This window comes from Saccopteryx leptura, chromosome 3 (genome assembly GCF_036850995.1).
Source record: "Saccopteryx leptura isolate mSacLep1 chromosome 3, mSacLep1_pri_phased_curated, whole genome shotgun sequence".
Taxonomy (NCBI): domain Eukaryota; kingdom Metazoa; phylum Chordata; class Mammalia; order Chiroptera; family Emballonuridae; genus Saccopteryx; species Saccopteryx leptura.
In genome coordinates, this window is record NC_089505.1 from 172,752,674 (window position 1) to 172,773,871 (window position 21,198).

Genomic DNA, 21,198 nt, shown 5'->3' on the forward strand with positions numbered 1-21,198 from the left:
GAGCCCACCAGAGGGACCCAGCCAAGCTCTGCAGCAGGGGGAGGGAGGCAGGCCCTTCTCGGCTTCACTAAAGCACAACTTTGCAAATGGTCATGGAGATTCACTAGGACTCCCACACCTGTAGAAAACATACACAGATTAGTATAAATGAACTTCTTAGTAGATAAGATAATTTTCAGTGAGCAAAACTAGTTGTGAATGCAAAAATATTGTTTTTGAACTGAGGTTTTTTGAGTTCAAGGATGTGTGTGAAGCCAGTATACACGGCCACCATCACAGCCGCCTGGTCCATGCAGGTTCGCACTAGATTTGGACAGATGGTAATGAAACAATGGAGCCAAGAACTGGTGGGCCATCATCTTTAATCCTAGCTTGCACCCGGCAGGCAAGTAAAAACACACACTGGGCTCCAAAGCCCACTCATTCAGTGCTCACAAAGCTACTGACTTATCCGAGTTTCCTAGATTCAAAGGTTTCTAGCTCACTAGACTTATTCACTTTTGTTCCCCATCTCCTTCCTTCTCCCTGCACAAACTCTGCACAAACTGGCTTCTCACTCAGCACTCCACCATCTTGGCTGCTTCTCCTGGTCTCCTCCACATGGCTTCTCTCTCTTTTCTCTCCTCTAATACTAATCTCAGGAACCAAGAGAGAGCAAGCTCCCCGGTCTACTCCACTCTATAGTGCAGAAATTAAAACCTTTAATCCAATATACAAATAGGGAAGTCTCTAATACACAGTCACTTATCTGAGGCATGATGGGATTGTACCACCCCACATCAAAAAGGGTGGGAAAGGCTTAGTCCTAAAACCAAGCCCCAGGCTACAAGGATCCTGCCTGCCTACAGCCCACCCCCAACACACATTAATATCACCTGAGCAACGGGCTTCCATGTGGGCGGTGCCATCTGGTTTTTTGGGTTTTTTTGGATTTTTTTGAAGCTGGAAATGGGGAGGCAGTCAGACAGACTCCCGCATGCACCCGACTGGGATCCACCCAGCACGCCCACCAGGGGGCGATGCTCTGCCCATCCGGGACGTTGCTCTGTCGCGACCAGAGCCACTCTAGCGCCTGGGGCAGAGGCCAAGGAGCCATCCCCAGCGCCTGGGCCATCTTTTGCTCCAGTGGAGCCTCGGCTGCAGGAGGGGAAGAGAGAGACAGAGAGGAAGGAGAGGGGGAGGGGTGGAGAAGCAGATGAGCGCCTCTCCTGCGTGCCCTGGTCGGGAATCGAACCCAGGACTTCCGCACGCCAGGCCGACGCTCTACCACTGAGCCAACCGGCCAGGGCCGGCAGCGCCATTTTTAACAAAGTGAGCATAATATATTTTATCTGCCCAACAATGTGAAACCCATGGGTATGAAGGGAAAACTATATTGAAAAACAATTCACATACAAGTGGACCTGCATAGTTCAAACCCTTGTTCTTTAAGAGTCAAGTGTACTTCTGTCAGCTAATAACTATGATATACCCTTCTGGAGGTACTGTTAGGTTGCCGTAGAAGGGACGCACGATGTCTAATGAGTTTTATAAGAAATTTATTTGTGCATCTGCAAAACAGATGGGCTGAGACCCTAGTGGCATCAGCACTGAGTCTCTGGGCATTCAAGCCTTTCTTTATAAGGCTAGTGAGCAATGTTAGCCAGAAGCTTAGCCTTGAGAGGGGACTCTGGGGCAGGGTGATGGTTGATCAAGAAGCAACAGTGTGCTTAGATAAGTGATGGGAGGAGAGCAAAGGAACTTCCTTGGAGCCAAATCACTTAAACTTTCTCTTGGCTAATTGAGGTTTTGATAAGGGGCCCCAGATCAACCAGAACCTAACACTAAGCAGACAGGGGAGTAGAGAATAGCTCAACTGTGTGGGTAGGGATTATTATCATCTGCTGGTGACAGTGTCCTACTATCTAATTACTGTCTGAAGAAGTGGCATTGGAACAAACACCATGATAACGCTCCCTTCTGGAAGCTGATCCCGACACTTAACTGTCTTTACCTAACAACTTGCCACAGCAAATTATAGTTCTGGTTTCCTACAATTTATTTCTGAGTTTCCTCCAAAACATTATATTGCTCAAATCATAGCATAGCTTATGAGTATTTGTTGTGATTTTTTTTTACACCCATGGTGGGTGCTCAGTGATAGTTATTCAGACTAAAGTGACCACAGCTCTGTCTATGCAGTGGTGGGATTCAAATAATTTAACAGCCGCTTCTCTGCCCTAATGACCATTTTAAGTATAAAAAAATGATATACTGAAAGGTAATTTATTATTTCATGCATTTAATACTTCCATAGCTTCCTAAATGGGTGATAAAATAAACTTTAAAATCTATATTTCTATTGGTTCATTGTATCTTGGCTTCCTATTGGTTTCACCATTTGGGAAACACCAGTGCTCTCATAATATCTTGGGGGAATTTGGGGCATAACACAAAGCTGAAACAAATGACAGCTTGTCACTCCCTGGTTGTTTGCACTTTTTCTCTTTACATTATATGTTTGTGTTGGTACCAAAAAGATGAAAATTGATATTGATACTCTGGGAGGAAAGGCCAGACTTTCCTATCAGGCATTCCTGTCCTGTCCCTCCTTTAGGGAGGGGAGGGAAAAGAATTTAAAAGTTTCTGGCTTGCAAGAACAATGGGTCATTCAGTTTTAAATCTAAAATAAAGGTTAACCTAGAAACTTCTTCTCTTTCAATAGGAGGCAGAATTTACATACCATCTTGCATTGACTGTAGTTCCTCCCCCTTCCTGGAATCTTGAGAGTAAAATACCTCTGGGCTAATGAGGGAAGATGAACCCTGAAAGATTTGCAAATGTCTTTGATTGTGTTACCTTGAAAGTCTTAATGTTTCTGTGTATCCCCTAAACAAATGTTGCCAACCTATACCATGATGTCATGCTCTCCCCCCCCCCCCCCATGTGTGATCAAGGGTATATAAGCAGCCCTTGAACTATTTTTGGGACTGCACGATTTGGCCCTGATGCCTTGTGTCAGCCATATGTGGCCGGCATATTAATAAATCTCCTCCTTTAATAAAACTCTTCAAAATTTATCTGGACTGGGTTTCTCTGGACTCAATGAAGTGAGGTACAGTGCCTTTCAGAATCTGGGATGCGGTACTTTATAACATATGGGGGCTCCTCCAGGATCCGGTGTTTCACGTCACCCGATAGAGACACCCCAAATTGAACGGACTCTCTGCTGAGCTTTCTGGCCCTGCTTGAATCCCAAGGAGAGGTGCACCAACTGAGACTTTTCAGGGCTCCCGGTCTTCCCGTGGGGTCTGGACCATTTCTTGGTAGACGCCTTCCGGTTCCCAAATTCGACAGTTTGGATAATTCTGCAGAGAAATAAATGAGGTAAGTAAAGCAACTCTTTCTGCTTTGCTGAATTTTTCTGGCTTCTCTCTGAATACTTGCTTTCACTTTTTCTGTCTGAGACTGGTACTGATCAAATTTGGGACTAAAATATAGGTAGGGCAGATTTGGAGGCTTTTGCTGATTTGGGACTCTGGGGATGTGGAACCTCGGTGGAGTAGGTAGGGCTTTCAAAACTGCTTTGTTGGTTGTAACTAGTCTGTAGTCTTTATGTTTTGAACTGGATCTGCCGTGAAACAGACCAGACATGGTCATAAGTTCGTGCAGGCTCTCCAAGACTGAGACGTCGGTAGGGAGTTTTAGTGGTCCTGCCTTGGGTTCTAGTTGCGTTCTCAGTGAATGCCAGAAGTGGGGACATGCGTCTATCTCTAGGAAGGCTAATGGAGGTTGAGTCCGTTCAGGATTAGTCAGTCTCACATGGCACTGACTCAGTGGAGACTGAGCTAACCTGGATTGATTAATCTCAACCCAAGACTTCCAAGAGACGTCCCTGTGTTTGTCGAGATCTCAGTCTTTGCTTCAATGTTTCTGTCTCTAAAACTCCTGGTTAAGAAATCTCTGGTGTCGAGACCGTGTGCACCTGAGAGGCCACAAGGGGGAGGCTTCCCTCATCTGTGAGGCTTTGTCTTTGTTCATCAAATTATCCGGTATTATTTAATTGAAATAGGTCCACATTGTTTGTGTGTATAAGTCCTTTGTTTAATGTCTAAACATGTCTGTTTTAAGGCCTGTTTGAGTCATTTGTGTTAAAATTGGAAGTTTCTGACCAAAAAGCAATCTTAAGTAGCAAACTATTATTCTCTTTGTTCTCAAATTAGCTTCAGGGCGCCCTGTAGGATTGTTTCTTCTCTGGGTAAAAAAAGAAAAAGAATCATTCTCTTCGGTTGGCTTCTTCCCCTTGTCTAGTGTAATAATTAATATTTCTATAGTAAAACACCCTTTTATTCTAGGTGCTAATTAATTATCTATCTTATCTTTCTTTTTTTTTTTTCTGAAGTTGGAAACGGGGAGGCAGTCAGACAGACTCCCGCATGTGCCTGACCAAGATCCACCCGGCATGCCCACCAGGGGGCGATGCTCTGCCCATCTGGGGTGTCGCTCTGTTGCAACCAGAGCCATTCTAGTGCCTGAGGCAGAGGCCATGAAGCCATCCCCAGCACCCAGGCCAACTTTGCTCCAATGGAGCCTTGGCTGCAGGAGGGGAAGAGAGAGACAGAGAGATAGGAGAGGGGGAGGGGTGGAGAAGAAGATGGGCGCTTCTCCTGTGTGCCCTGGCTGGGAATCGAGCCTGGGACTCCTGCATACCAGGCCGATGCTCTACCACTGAGCCAACCAGCTAGGGCAGGGGTCTCAAACTCAACTCAGCATGTGGGCCGCAGAGCAAGATCACAGCCGTTCGGCAGGCCGCACTAGGTCTACAAAAGGCAACTGTTATGCAACACTTTTCTCACTGCAGTTGAAAACAAAAAAAAAATCAGTACAACAAGCACAATCGTACATGCAGTTTACTCAGTGTCACAAAACGACCAGAAACTGTAGTTCGCATCACAACTGCTGTTAACTAAGCTAATATCTAGCTAGGATGCTAGAGAAATGAAAAATACAATTAGGCCCCTAGGCTTACTTAATTTTATCCAAAATATTTTGAACTTCGTGGATTAGTCTGCGGGCCCTGAGTTTGAGACCCCTGGGCTAGGGCTATCTTATCTTTCTTGATAGTGCACTAAATCTTAGATTCTCCTGAAACAAGTTTCAGTTTTGTAATAAGTAATAGGAACTGGAAATTCTAATCCCCGGATAATAAAGACAGTCTGGAATATAGTAATTGGAAACCCAGGCTACCCTGATCAGTTTCTATACATTGATCAATGGCTAAATTTAACATTAGATCCACCACAATGGCTAAAAGCCTGTTCAATACAGAAAGGGTGCTATGTCTTCCTAGTCTGGCCTGACTTATATCTAGGACAGAAAGGGAATTCAAGAGAAAGAATTAAAACTCCACTAGAAAAGGGTCAATGTGCATATTGCAATAGGAAATACGCCCAGGAAAGGGTTTCTCCAGCCTCTTGGGAAAAGGGATGGCAAGCAAGCGATTTAAATGAAGGAAGAGTAAAAAGCCAAGTGGGGATGTGTGGTGTGCAGATGGAGGGGGTGGGGCTGCAGTTGAGGAGAGGCAAATAAAAGTACACATGCCCCCTCCCCTCTCCGTTGTTCTCCAGTCTCCGCAATTGTCCTGCACCAGAGCGGAAGGCAAACAGTAAACAGCAAACCAAGAGACAAGCCCTGCCGCCTCCAGGTGCACGGTGAGGTTAGGATTCAGCCTGCTATGTTTGGAGTGACTGGAAAAGGCTATAAAGAAATTGTAAAAAAGAATTTTCAGGGAATTACAGAAAAATTTGGAAACCTCATATAGGCTAAAGCAACTCATTATTGGGAAAGTGATTTCGTGAAAATTGTATTTAGCTGCTCAAAGCAAGGCAGTTAGTTTACAGGTGGCAAATTGATTTGAGTCCTGCTTAGGAGAAGCCCCATTGTCTTGCTAAGGGGTTTGACTGCAGAAAAAAGAAAGGGAAAAGCAGCAAGCTCTCAGTTCTAGGAGTCTGCTTCTCCCTCAGGCATCCACCCACCCCTCATGATTGAAATTACTGTAAGTCAAAAGAAAGTTAATATCTCATTGCCAGCTGGGTAATTTATACCAAGAATCCCTTATTGTATAAAAGTATTTTCCATGTTAAAATGTATATATTATTTTAAAGGTCTTTTGTTAATTATTTGTTCTATAGCCTTGTAATATAGGAATCTTAGTTTAAATATTAGGAATTGTTAATAATGTCTTTTTATGTAATGTTAGTCATATCTTTGAACTCCTGTGTTGTTGTGAGTTGGGGGCGCAGAGAGAGAGATCAACAGATGAAATGTCAGTGAACTAGCAAAGGACCACCGCTCACTCAGGCAAATGGCGCTGAGTTTGCGCTGTGTCCTATTTTTATTCACAAGATTTCAAAAAGCTTGTTTACTTAGAAATTGGCATAGCATCAAGCATAACCTTTAATTAAGAATACATGGAATACATCTGCATGATAGCTTAATAACAAAAGGCATTAACTGTTATTGCTTTTATGGTTCCCACAACATTCCTTTCTTTTATCTCAAGGAATAGCCTTGAAGGGAGCAGTAAAATCTTATGAGAATGTTTTACTGTGAAGAGAGTCTAGCAGCCGCCTTCAGTCACATAGACTTGTTTCAGTGACTCACCTTCGAATCACAAAACAATTCTCTTTGCAAAACATTCTTTTCTTGTTGGCTGTTCCCACCCAAGGTCATGCAATGGATTATTCCAATACACTCCTGCAAATCTATTTTATCATGCTTTTGTTAAAATTTCTTCTGAATGCTAATGTACTGAATTATTAAACAGTGAAGAGACTCTGGAATTCTAAAGGAGACACCCAAACTTTTTTTCTTGAATTGATCCAGCTAATAATGTTGCCTTTGTCTTTTCCCAAAAGTTTATGTAAACAGATAATGACCCTCAGTGAGATCTTCTGAGCATGGCTTTTAAGGTCTATAATGACCAAGGTAGTAATAGAAAAAGCAAAAAAGGCCCAAAAGAGGTCAGGAAATACCAGCTTTTGGCATACGCTCTTAAAGGCTCCAGCGCCCCAAAGGGCTTCATAGGATTCCATCAGGGCCCTGCTTCAAGAGTGGAAAGGTCATTGAACTGAGGCCTGCCAGGCTTCTCGGCCCCACTGGGGAACAAGTCTTTGCTGTGGAAAGAGGGACACATGAAAGTAAGCTGCCCCCTTGCTCCATGGAAGGAGGGTTCAGTCTCTTCTAGTCCTGCTCCAGCTACCTGTGACCTGACCTTGCCCAGCATACTGGGATTTGCCACTGAAGGCTAAAAGGTGCCCAAGGCTGGCCATTGGCCCCATCTCATGACATCGTTCATGAGCTTAAGGTATTTCTTCCAAGTAGTAGGTAAACTGATCTCATTTCTTGTGAACACAAGGGCCATTTACTATGCCTTGCCTGAATATTTGAGTTTTATTTATCCCTCAAAGATCTCTACTGTGGGTATTGACAGTCTGATTTTATTGCTTTATTTAATGTATAGTGTCTCCTTTATTCCTCTTGTCTCAGTGCCCCATGCCTATGGTAGGCTGGGACCTGCTCCTAATTCTAGCTAGAAGCAGTGATCATTAGGACTTAAACTCTAGCTGTAAAGTGTAGAATGTGACCACAACTTCAGTGCCTTATAGACTTTTCCTGAATATGTGTGACTCCTGCTCTTTAGGACATTTCTCAAACTGAAATATAAATCAGGTTACTTTTTTTTTTTTTTTTTACAGAGACAGAGAGTGAGTCAGAGAGAGAGATAGACAGGGACAGACAGGCAGGAATGGAGAGAGATGAGAAGCATCAATCATTAGTTTTTCATTTTACGTTGCAACACCTTAGTTGTTCATTGATTGCTTTCTCATATGTGCCTTGACCACGGGCGTGCCTTCAGCAGACCTTGTAGCCCCTTGCTGGAGCCAGCGACCTTGGGTTCAAGCTGGTGGGCTTTTGCTCAAACCAGATGAGCCCACGCTCAAGCTGGCAACCTCAGAGTCTCGAATCTGGGTCTTCTGCATCCCAGTCCGATGCTTTATCCACTGTGCCACCACCTGGTCAGGCAATCAGGTTACATTTGTAAATAATATAAAGCAGCAATAGTGTCAACATCGACTTAGTGAAATTACATTAACATGTTAAGGACATTTGTGACTGTAAAAATTTTATTTTAAATCCTGTTATATTAGTTAGAATTTTATTTTTGTTTAATAATCTAGTAGGCTCTAGTCACTTTATTGTATTAAGATGCTTGTTATAGTATTTGTTAACATTAGCTATTTGAATTTTATTGTTAATTGAATATTATTCCAGTCTGCCTCAAAATCAGAACATAGTAATTCAAATGAATAGATGCCACCCAGAATCAGTGGGGTTTTGGGACCCTTTTTGCCAAAGGTTTATTCAAAACCAATTAGAAAAGATTTAAAAACAGAGAAGAAAGAAATTTTCTCAGGTAAATATTTAGAAATAGATTTTAATAAATTAATTGACAATTGTTAGGAAATTGCTATAGATGGTTCTTTCCAGGTTTAGCTTGCCCATTCTAATATTGGACCTGCATTCATGTCCACAGTCTCAAAGCTAGTAGGAAAGGAACTCAATATTAATTAGAAGCTAATTTAAAGTTACATTGTACCCACAGGTACCCAAAGTTTCAGGGCAAGTAGATTACATGAATCAAATAATAAAAGAAACATAACCACTCTTTCCTAAGTACTTGCAGGATTTACAAGTTACTCAGCAAACTATTCGAAGACTCTCCAGGAGGCACTTCTAGCATTACATCACCCAAGGACTGACTTTCACGTGGACGGGTCCACACACCCTGATCCTGACAACTCCCACTGCTGCTAAGGTAGAAAAACGGCGGGCCCTAGTCCAACCAGAAACTGGAAGCTGGTTGGTCTACGTACAGCAAATGTATGAAAAACTCATTAAAGCCTTCTTTTTATCAGACTCTTGGAAAAGGGAAACTAAGGTAAAACAAAAGCCAACTTAATTGTCACTAAAGGTTAAGATTTTTAAAATTAAGAGTTCTGACTAGAAAGGAATTGTATAGTTTTGATAATAGAAGGTGTAAAGCCAGGAGCCACCATTGTGGCCATTCACATGCAGGTTCGCATTGGATTCGAACAGATGGTAATGAAACAATGGAGCCAAGAACTGATGGGCCATCATCTTTATCCTAGCTTGCACCTGATGGGCAAGTAAAAACACACACTGGGCTCCAAAACCCACTCCTTCAGTGCTCACCAAGATACTGACTTTATCCGAATTCTCCTAGAATCAAAGGTTTCTAGCTCACCAGCCTTATTCACTTCTGTTCCCCATCTCCTTCCTCTCTCTGCACAACTCTGCACTAACTGGCTTCTCTTTTAGCACTCTGCCATCTTGGCTGACTCTCCTCTTCTCCACGTGGCCTTACTCTGCTCTCCAACCTGCTCTCTGCTCTCATGCTAATCTCAGGAACTGAGAGTGTAAACTCCCGCTCTGCCCCCATTTTATAGTGTAGAAATAAACACCTTTAATCCAATATACAAAATAAGGAAGGCTCTAATACAAAATCACTTATCTGAGGCATGATGGGATTATACAACCCCACATCAAAAAGGGTGGGAAAGGCTTAGTCCTAAAACCAAGCCCCAGGCTGCAAGGATCCAGCCTGCCACAGCCCGCCCCCAACACAAATTAATATCACCTGGGTGATGGGCTTCTACGTGGGCAGCGCCATCTTTAATAAAGTGAGCATAATATATTTTATCCGCCAAACAGAAGGTATATGGTATAGAAATACTTTTGAAACAAATAGGAAAAAGTAAGTTGTTATGAAAGCCAGTTATTTCTGGATAAGAAAGTTTATAAAAGTTTAAGGTTTATGTAAGGTGCAGAAGGTTTGTGCAAGTTGAAGGAGGTTTGTACAGAGGAAAAAGAATTTGAACAGTCAGAAAACTGGTTTTCAAAGAATGTTTAATTAGTCACCTTAGCTAACAATTCTATTGTCTGCGGCGATTAGTCCTCTTAATTTAATATTGTCTCGTACCATGTTTAATCAATTTTATAGCAAGGTTTGTTCCTGTCTGTTAAATATCTGTTACATGTTATAAATTAATATCCCTAGACAGCAGCCTCATACTGTTCAGTAAATTAAGTCAAGGATTTGACTTAGGAAATAAAACCAGTGGGGATTGTTGTAAGGTACCAAAAAGCTGAAAATTGATATTGATATTCTGGGAGGAAAGGTCAGGCTTTCCTATTCCTGTCCTGTCCCTCCTTTAGGGAGGGGAAGGAAAAGAATGTAAAAGTTTCTGGCTTGCAAGAACAATGGGTTATTCAGTTTTAAATCTAAAATAAAGGTTAACCTAGAAACTTCTTCTCTTTCAATAGGAGGCAGAATTTACATACCATCTTGCATTGACTGTAGTTCCTCCCTTTCCTGGAATCTTGGGTAAAATACCTCTAGGCTAATGAGGGAAGATGAACCCTGAAAGATTTGTAAATGTCTTTGATTGTGTTACCTTGAGAGTCTTAATGTTTCTGTGTATCCCCTAAACAAATGTTGCCAGCCTATACCATGATGTCATGCTCCCCCCACCCCCATATAAGGGTATATAAGCAGCCCCTGAACTATTTTTGGGACTGCACGATTTGGGCCTGATGCCTTGTGTCAGCCATATGCGGCTGGCATATTAATAAATCTCCTCCTTTAATAAAACTCTTCAAAATTTATCTGGACTGGGTTTCTCTACGTGGACTCGATGAAGTGAGGGACAGTGCCTTTCATAATCTGGGGTGCGGTACTTTATAACATCTGTTTACTGAATTAACAAATGCAAGGGAATTAAAATGTGGTATTTCATCAAAGATATAATGAGTTTTATAAAATGAATAAATAAATATTACTAGAATAGTTCTGTCAAAAATTTTTCACCTATGGATGGAATGAACATCACTACAGGTGCTTAGAATACACTGTTGCACAGATGAACGTTAAAAAAGAATAAGGAATTTAAATTTGTGATTTCCACATTGGGCGGCTGCCCAGGCACTCACCTTACAGAGAATTACAAGTGCCAGTTTAACAACTGGTTCACCACACTCAACAAAAAATTAGGTATCAGTTCTGCCGAACCTGTGCGAACCAGCTGAATCCCACTGCCGTGTCAATGGCATGGAATTTGCAGTTTTAAATCTGTGCCAGAGCCAGAACAGAACTGGAATTGTTTTCAGAGAGACCTTGCCCCTCCCTTCATGGGCTGAGGACAGCAGGCTGCTCAGGACCAGCCCAACCCAGCCCAGCTCCCTCCCTGTTCTCAGAAGATGTGTTGAGCTCTGCTCTGCTGGTGGTCACCATGTAGGTTCTGCCCTCCTGAGAGCATGGGCTACCTCAGACCTCCTGTTGTCCCCACTTCACACAGCTTTTCTGTAGGCAGAAAAGACAGGAAAATAAATATTTGTGATTTAAAGTTTCTAAATGTTGACTTAAAAGTGTGAATTCTGCCCAGAACCATAGTTTGCAAAGAGACACCCAAACTAGCAGAATGAAGGTAGGTGGTACAAAAGAGACAGGGTAGCAGATGGAGAATGAGAGCATATGAGGGTGGTGCTTTGGCTAATAAAGGGGGTCAGGACTGGCTGTTCTGAAAAGGAAGAAGGGATTCCGGCAAAGTAGGAGGGAAAGGTGCAAAGGCCCCAGGGGGAAAGAGCCAGGTGTTCTGGGAACCCTTTAACCTAGGGAGACTGTGTGGTTGAAGAATAGGGAGTTGGTCTGAGTGAGTTGAACCAGGCTCTGGAAGGACAGTGGAGAGCACAAGGGCCAGGGAAAGGGGTTTGGATTTTATTGCAAGTATGTCATGGTTTAAAGATAAGGGAAACTGCTTGACCAGGTGGTGGTGCAGTGTGTAGAGAGTTGGCCTGGGACGCTGAGGACCCAAGTTCGAAACTCTGAGGTTGCAGGCTTGAGCGCAGGCTCACCAGCTTGAGCACAGGGTTGCCAGTTTGAGTGTGGAATCTTAGACATGACCCCATAGTCAGTGGCTTGAGCAAAGGGTCACTGGAGCACCCCTTCTCAAGGCATGTTTGAGAAAGCAATAAATGAATAACAACTAAGGTGCTGCAACGAACAATTGATGCCTCTTATCGCTCTTCCTTCATGTCTGTCTGTCCCCGTCTGTCCCTCTCTCTCTCTCTTGCTAAAAAAGAAGAAAAAAAAAAAAGATGATGGAAACTGATTTTGGGAGAACAAGCCTCTACCACCAGCAAAGTAAGTAGGAGAATGAGTCTGGGGCAGTGTGTGCACTTGTTAGCCCTGGGTCTTCTCAAGTAGCCCCAGGCAGATAAGATGCTAAGTGAGCCATTAGCACACCTGGAAAATATGTCCCTGAGCAGAAAATAAGATGGGAAACTCCAGGTCAGAGGCAGAGTAGAGCAAATGAGTTGGGCTTCAACCGATTTCATCCCCTCTTTATCCCCTTGGAGAATGAGATTCTGCTTACTTTACTAAACTCTGCCAGACTCAATCCCCTGCTGCTAATTAAAAAAATAACAGTCTGGTTCCTCTTTACTCAGGATTCCTGCAGTGGACAGTTTGTTTAAAAGGCCATCTGTATTTGGAACATGTTGCTGTCAGCAGCGACTCTGGTCACAACAGAGAAACAGACCTGAGTAGGGAGTGGAGGAAGGAAGCTCTGGGTCAGGATCAGATTGAAGGGGAGAGTCAGGACCCCAGTGCCCTCAGCAATCTCTGCTTCCCTTCCTGTGCTAGCCACACCCCCTCCATGACCTAAGCCAGGGGTAGTCAACCTTTTTATACCTACCGCCCACTTTTGTATCTCTGTTAGTAAAAATTTCTAACGGCTCACCGGTTCCACAGTAATGGTGATTTATAAAGAAGGAAAGTAACTTTACTTTATAAAATTTATAAAGCAGAGTTATAGCAAGTTAAAGCATATAATAATAATTACTTACCAAGTACTTATGTCAGATTTTTGCTAAGTTTGGCAGAATAAATCTTTATAAAACAACTTACTATATAGTTAAATCTATCTTTTTATTTATACTTTGGTTGCTCCACTACCGCCCACCATGAAAGCTGGAATGCCCACTAGTGGGCGGTAGGGACCAGGTTGACTACCACTGACCTAAGCAGTAAAACTATAATTGAAATTGATCCTCGCCCAGAATGACTTTGGAAGCTCCAACAGTGCAAAGGTTCAAAATACTAAATCTTTTTTATAACCGGTAAGATTGTCGTTTAGCTCAACAGTACGGACTATAAAATCTACTTGCATTCTAGCAGAAAAAAATTAAGGGGGGGGGATGGTTTGGAAATATGAAATATTGATATTTTCATTGAAAAATCAACAAATTCATGCTTCTAATGGACAGGTTCATATTTTCACCATAATTGGCTTTGGGGTAATGGGGTTGGTGGTTCATGGAATCATTACTCTATTATCAGTGGATATGCGGAGCAAGGAAATGTGAGTCCACAGTCTAACCACTTATGAATGGAATTTTATCACATTTATCAGGATGGTTTGCAGGTTATCTATAAGGTAGAGAATTGGTCCATTTACAAGGGCTAATGTGTTTTCGAGGGACATTTAATTCTACAGAGTACATGGTCTTGTTGTAAAGTACCATACCCCAGATTCTGAAAGGCACTGTAGCTCACTCCATCAGGTTTAAGTAGAGACACCCAGTCCAGATGAATTTTGAAGAGTTTTATTGAAGGAGAAGATTTGTTAAATATGCTGGCCCCGTATGGCTGACACAGGGCATAGCAGACCCAAAGTGTGCACCCCAAGTATATTTGAGAGGCTGGTTATATACCCTTTGACTACATACAGGTTGGGGGGGCATGACAACATGACAAGATGAACATTTTAAAAGATTTATGTGACACTTAACAAGATTAACATTTGACAAGATTACAATAACAAGATTAACATTTGTCTAGGGGCTTTACAAAGAACATTAAAACTTTCAAGGTAATACAATCAAAGACATTCACAAATCCTTTCAGTATCTATCTCTTCCTTTCCCTAGAGGTATATGTTAATCTCAGATTCCAGGAAGGAAGGGAGAGCCAAAATTATTAGTATAGGGTGGTATGTAAATTTTGCCTCTTCTTAAAAGCAAAAGGGAGTTCTTCAGATAACCTTAATCCTTTCAGAGAACTTAAAACCAAATGACCCTAGTTGTCCTTGTAAGTCAGGAGATCTCTACATTGCTTTCCTCCATTTTCCAGGAAAGGACAGGAAAGCCTGAACTTTTCCTCCTAGAATATCAATATTAATTTTGCAACTTTTTGGTACCTTACAACAGTCTGTCCTTACTCTTTATCTAGTGCATGGATACAAACTCAAAAGTGGTGGTGGGCAAAAGAAAAGCAGAATGGAGACAAAAAAGTATTTTGATGGGATTCAACCTGGCTGCACTGCTGCTACCGGTCAGCAGCTACCTTCTCTCTCATTTCAGTATGGGTTTTCCAGCTCTTTTCAGGGTAGTTCACCTGGCTAAATGTCTACATTTGTCAGCTTCCCTTACAGCTAGCATAGCAGCATGTTTCAGAAATGTCCAATAAGCCATCACAGAAGTGTGTGAAACTTCAAAAGAGGGCTAAGTCATCTGGAAGGGGAGCTGTTCTGTCCATTTTCCCCATTATTCACTGCCACCCAGTGCTAATGTGGTGATTGGGGTAAAATTGGTGGGGCAAGAGGATGAAGGCCTTTTGGCCCTGTTGGGCAGATAAAATACATTATGCTCACTTTGTTAAAGATGGAGCTGCCCACATGGAAGCCGTAGCCTAGGTGATATGAATGTGTGTTGGGGGCGGGCTGTGGGCAGGCAGGATCCTTGTAGCCTGGGGCTTGGTTTTAGGACTAAGCCTTTCCCACCCTTTTAGATGTAGGGTGGTGCACTCTCATAGGAATCCCATCAGGCCTCTCAGATAAGTGACTTTGTATTAGAGAATTTCTTATTTGTATATTGGATTAAAGGTTTGGATTTTACACTATATAGTGGGGCAGGCTGGGAGCTTGCTCTCTCTCAGTTCCTGAGATTAGCATTAGAGAGCAGAGCAGAGAAAGGCCACGTGGAGGAGGCCAGGAGAAGTAGCCAAGATGGTGGAGTGCTGAGGGAGAAGCCAGTTTGTGCAGAGTTTGTGCAGGGAGAAGGAAGGAGATGGGGAACAGAGGTGAATAAGTCTGGTGAGCTAGAAACCTTTGATTCTAGGAAACTCAGATAAGTCAGTAGCTTTGTAAGCACTGAATGAGTGGGTTTTGGAGCCCAGTGTGTGTTTTTACTTGCCTGCCAGGTGCAAGCTAGGATTAAAGATGATGGCCCACCAGTTTTCGGCTCCATTGTTTCATTACCATCTGTTCAAATCCAATGTGGACCTGCATGTGAATGGCCACGATGGTGGCTCCTGGCTTTACAGGCCCCCTGGTGGGGCTGTCACATAAGTCCTGAATCACCCACCTCAGTAATGAGAAAAAGTGAACAATTACATCTAGCAATTGCGCTCAGGCTTCTGTTCCTAGAAGCCCAATTAATTTGACAGTTTCTCATTTGGAATGGTCTGAATATGCAATGTATTCCTAGACAAGCGAGATTTAAGAAAGCCTGTTTTAGTTTTATATTGGTGATAGTGGGGTATTGTAAGGCCAGGAGCCGCCATCGTGGCCATTCACATGCAGGTTCGCATTGGATTCGGACAGTCGGTAAAGAAACCATGGAGCCAAAAACTGGTGGGCCATAGCCTTTAATCCTACCTTGCACCCGGCAGGCAAGTAAAAATACACACTGGGCTCCCAAACCCAGTCACACTCAGTGCTCACAAAGCCACTGACTTATCCGAGTTTCCTAGAATCAAAGGTTTCTAGCTCACCAACCTTATTCTCCTCAGTTCCCCATCTCCTTCCTTATCCCAGATACAAACTCTACACAGACTGGCATCTCACTCAGTACTCCGCCATCTTGGCTGCTTCTCCTGGCGTACTCCACGTGGCCTCCTTCTGCTGCTCTCCTCTGCTCTCTCTTGCTAATCTCAGGAACCAAGCGGCAAGTTCCCGTTCTACCCCTATTTTATAGTGTAGCTTCACAACCTTTAATCCAATATACAAAATAGGGTAGTCTCTAATACAAAGTCACTTCTCTGAGGCATGATTGGATTGTACCACCTTACACCAAAAAGGGTAGGAAAGGCTTAATCCCAAAATCAAGCCCCAGGCTACAAGGATTCTGCCTGCCTTTAGCCCACCCCAACACACATTAATATCACCTGGGCAACGGCCTCTTTAACAAAGTGAGCATAATACATTTTATCTGCCCAACAGGTATCATTCAGAGTATAAAAGGAATTGAAGTTTTGGTTAACTGAAAAGATTCTGGGCCCTGACTGGTTGGCTCAGTGGTAGAACATTGGCCCGGCATGTGGAAGTCCGATTTGATTCCCTGTTAGGGCACACACAGGAGAAGTGACCATCTATTCTCTACCCCTTTGTTGGGCAGATAAAATGTATTATGCTCACTTTGTTGAGGATGGCGGTGCCCACGTGAGGCCGTCGCCGAGGTGATATTAATGTGTGTTGAGAATCCTTGTAGCCTGGGGCTTGGTTTTGGGATTAAGCCTTTCCCACCCTTTTTGATGTGGGGTGGTACAATCCAATCATGCCTCAGAGAAGTGATTTTGTATTGGAGACTTCCCTATTTTGTATATTGGATTAGAGGTTGTGAAGCTACAATATAAAATGGGGCGGAACGAGAGTTTGCGCTCTTGGTTCCTAGGATGATTAGAGGAGAGAGCAGAGCAGAAGGAGACCACGTGGAGTAGGCCAGGAGAAGCAGCCAAGATGGCGGAGTGCTGAGTGAGATGCCAGTCTGTGCAGAGTTTGTATCTGGGATAAGGAAGGAGATGGGGAACTGAGGAGAATAAGGCTGGTGAGCTAGAAACCTTTGATTCTAGGAAACTCGGATAAGTCAGTGGCTTTGTGAGCACTGAATGTGAGTGGGTTTTGGATCCCAGTGTGTATGTTTTTACTTGCCCGCCGGGTGCAAGCTAGAATTAAAGACTATGGCCCACCAGTTTGTGGCTCCGTTGTTTCTTTACCGACTGTCCGAATCCAATGCGAACCTGCAAGGGCTGGGCTGCTCTGATGGTGGCCCTGGCCGTGGCTTCTGGCTTTACACCCTCCCTCTTCTCTTTCTTTCTCTCTCTCTCTCTCCTGCAGCCATGGCTTGATAGTTTGAACAACTTGGCCCCAGGTACTAAGAATGGCTCCATGGCCTCCTCTCAGGTGCTAAAATAGCTCAGTTGCTGAGCAATGGAACAGCAGCCCCAGATGGGCAGAACATCACCTAGTAGGGGGCTTGCCAGTGGATCCCTGTCAGGGCACATGTGGGATCCTGTCTGTCTGCCCACCCTGTCTCTTACTTAATAAAAAATAAAAAAAATTTTTTTTTAAAGATTCTGATTTGGGATAGAGTAGTGTTGAGTGAGAGTGCCCTGTTGCCCATGGCCACCCTGGACAAGAGAATCTAGTTCTTGGAGGAGCCAGAGGTGTCAGCTCCAGTTTGAATCCCAAGAGGTTGTGAGTCAGGGCTTGGCTCTGCTCTGAGCCACTCAGGTTAGGAATCTTCAAACGTCAGGTGCAGGGATATGGTTTCAAGTTCAACATGGTTCCTCACAATCCCAAATTGGGCTAGACATTAAAGAGACAGGACAGGTTCTCCTCTGTCTACCACCTCAAAGGGACCAGAAATTTGCACTCACACTCTTTGGAGCAGCTCCAAGTAACAGTGTTATAAAGTAGTGTAATCTGCAGGTTACATAGAGACACCAAGGTAGGTTACAGAAGAAATTTTGAAGAGTTTATTAATAAGCTAGCTGTCTAGTTACATGGGTGTTGGTCAAATAAGTTTGTAAATATGATATATATGTTTGCTCACTTATAGTTTGCATTGAGTGTCAGGGATAGGCTGTAAGCATGCAGGGTCCTTATAGCCTAAGGCTTAGTTTTAAGACTAAGCTTTCCCCCACACCCTTGACTGTTGCATGATGTAGGGTGGTGCATTCTCATGAGGAATCCCATCATGCCTCAGATAAGTGACTTTGTATCAGAGACTTCCTTGTTTGTATATTGGATTAAAGGTTTTGATTTCTACACTACAAAATGGGGCAGAGGAGCCCATGCTGGAGGAGAGAAGAGAAAGGAGAGCAGAGAAAGGCCATGTGGAGGAGAGGAGAAGCAGCCAAGATGGTGGAGTGCTGAAGGAAAAGCCAGTTTGTGCAGAGTTTGTGTAAAGAGAAGGAGATGGGGAACAGAGATGAATAAGGCTGGTGAGCTAGAAACCTTTGATTCTAGGAAACTCGGATAAGTCAGTGGTTTTGGGAGCCCTGAATGGAAAGGGAAGTGTTTTCCTACTGTGTGTATTTCTTGCTCGCCAGGTGCAAGTTAGGATAAAGATGATGGCCCACCAGTTCTTGGCTCCATTAATTCATCACCATCTGTTCAAATCAAATGCGAACCAGCATGGGCCAGGCTGCTGTGATGGTGGCCGTAGCTACTAGCTTTACATTGGGGTACAGTCCCAAATCATGTAGCTAGCCAACTAATTAATAAACTCCTCAAAATTTCTGCTGTAACCTGCCTTGGTGGCTCTATGTAACCCATTGATTACACCACTTTATAACATTTGGGGGCTCATCTGGGATTCTGGTGTTCCATGTCATCAGGTTGAGACACCAGGACCGGGTGGCCTCTCCAGAAGGTTGCCTGACCCCACTGGATCTCTAGGAGGGGTGCCTCCTGAGACGTTCCAGGGCTCCAGTTATCCTCTGCATCTCAGACAACTTCTTAGCAGACACCCCTGGTCCACAGATTTGGCTGTAAAATCAAAGAGTAAAGATTGACCTCTGGAGGTAAGGAAAGTAATATAAATCTAATTTCTTTGCTGGATTTTGAGTTGTATTAGACTAGTCAATTTGAAATTATTGTGGGGAGGATTGAATGCAATCTAAACTCACTCAATGGCCTCTTCAGGGCCAAGATGTTGGTAGAGAGTTTCAATGCCAGGATCTCTCTGGTAGAGCAGAAAGCCCCGGCTAATGGAGGAGCTCTCTGGTAGAGCAGAGAGCCCTGGTTTGATGCCAGGCACTCTCTGGTGGGAGTGGAGAGTTCTGGTTAGGGGAAGAGATCTACCTTTTTCTCATGGCTGTTCTGTCTAAAAAAAAAAGCCTGAGTGGTTGGTGTGTGAATAGGATCTCTGATGCGTGTAATTGAGTTTCCAGTTTGTGGCTCCGTGGTGAATAACTATGGAGTCTGAGTGGGCTCCAACCTGTGGTTCCGTGGTGTAGGTCAAATAAGTTTATAAATATGATATATATGTTTGCTCACTTATAGTTTGCATTGGGGTACAGGTTGTAAGCAGGCAGGGTCATTATAGTCTAAGGCTTAGTTTTAAGACTGTTTTTCCCACCTTTTTAATACTAAGATCTTCTCAACACTAAGCTTTTCCCCACACCCTTGACTGTTGCATGATGTGGGGTGGTGCACTCTCATGAGGAATCCCATTAGGCCTCAGATAAGTGACTTTGTTTCAGAATTCCTTGTTTGTATATTGGATTAAAGGTTTTGATTTCTACACTATAAAATGGGGCAGAGGAGCCCATGCTGGAGGAGAGCAGAGAAAGGCCACATGAAGGAGAGGAGAAGCAGCCCAAATGGCAGAGTGCTGAAGGAGAAGCCAGTTTGTGCAGAGAGAAGGAGATGGGGAACAGAGGTGAATAAGGCTGGTGAGGTAGAAAACTTTGATTCTAGGAAACTCAGATAAGACAGTGGCTTTGAAAGCCCTAAATGGAAAGGGAAGTGTTTTCCTACTGTGTGTATTTCTTGCCTGCCAGGTGCAAGCTAGGATTAAATGTAATGGCCCACCAGTTCTTGGCTTTGTTGTTTCATTGATTCTGAATCAATCTTGAAAAAAAAAAAAACTTGAACCTGTACTGGCCAGGCAGCTGTGATGGTGGCCTACTGGCTTTACATGTGGTGATCCTCATATGGCTTAGGGTGGTGTAAGGCCAGTTGCTGTGGCCACCATCACAACCACCTGGCCTGTGCAGGTTTGCATTTGATTTGGACAAACAGTAATGAAACAACAGAGCCAAAAACTGGTGAGCCATCACTTTTTTTTTTTTCATTTTTCTGAAGCTGGAAACAGGGAGAGACAGTCAGACAGACTCCCGCATGCGCCCGACTGGGATCCACCCGGCACGCCCACCATGGGGCGACACTCTGCCCACCAGGGGGCGATGCTCTGCCCATCCTGGGCGTCACCATGTTGCGACCAGAGCCACTCTAGCGCCTGAGGCAGAGGCCACAGAGCCATCCCCAGCGCCCAGGCCATGTTTGCTCCAATGGAGCCTTGGCTGCGGGAGGGGAAGAGAGAGACAGAGAGGAAAGCGCGGCGGAGGGGTGGAGAAGCAAATGGGCGCTTCTCCTGTGTGCCCTGGCCGGGAATCGAACCCAGGTCCTCCGCACGCTGAGCCATCACTTTTAATCCTAGCTTGCACCCAGCGGGCAAGTAAAAACACAGATTGGGGTCCAAAACCCACTCATTCAATATTCACAAAGCTACTGACTTATCCGAGTTTCCTAGAATCAAAGGTATTGTGAAGCCAGTGTCCGCGACCACCATCACAGCCGCCTGGCCCATGCAGGTTTGCATTGGATTTGGACAGTTGGTGAAGAAACAGCGGAGCCAAAAATTGATGGGCCATCATCTTTAATCCTAGCTTGCACCCGGCGGGCAAGTAAAAACACACACTGGGCTCCAAAACCCACTCATTCAGTGCTCACAAAGCTACTGACTTATCCGAGTTTCCTAGTGAGAGAAATCTTTAGGATTAACTACAATCAAATGCTCCTACACTCCTATTCCCCAGTACCCCAAGGAGAACTTCACGAGGGAAATATCAAATAGGTAGGGATGACAGCAGGAAGAAGCCGCCCCGCAGCCCGAGAAGTTCCTTCCTGAATGTTCTCCAAACCCTCTTCCTCTTTACCACACATATTCAATCCTTCTAAAAAACTTAAACCAACAAGTTTCCTGTCTCTTAAAATCTCCACATGTCCTCTCATTCGAGAGGAACCAGACCAGCATGTCTCATGAGGCTCATACAGGAGACCATGTATCACC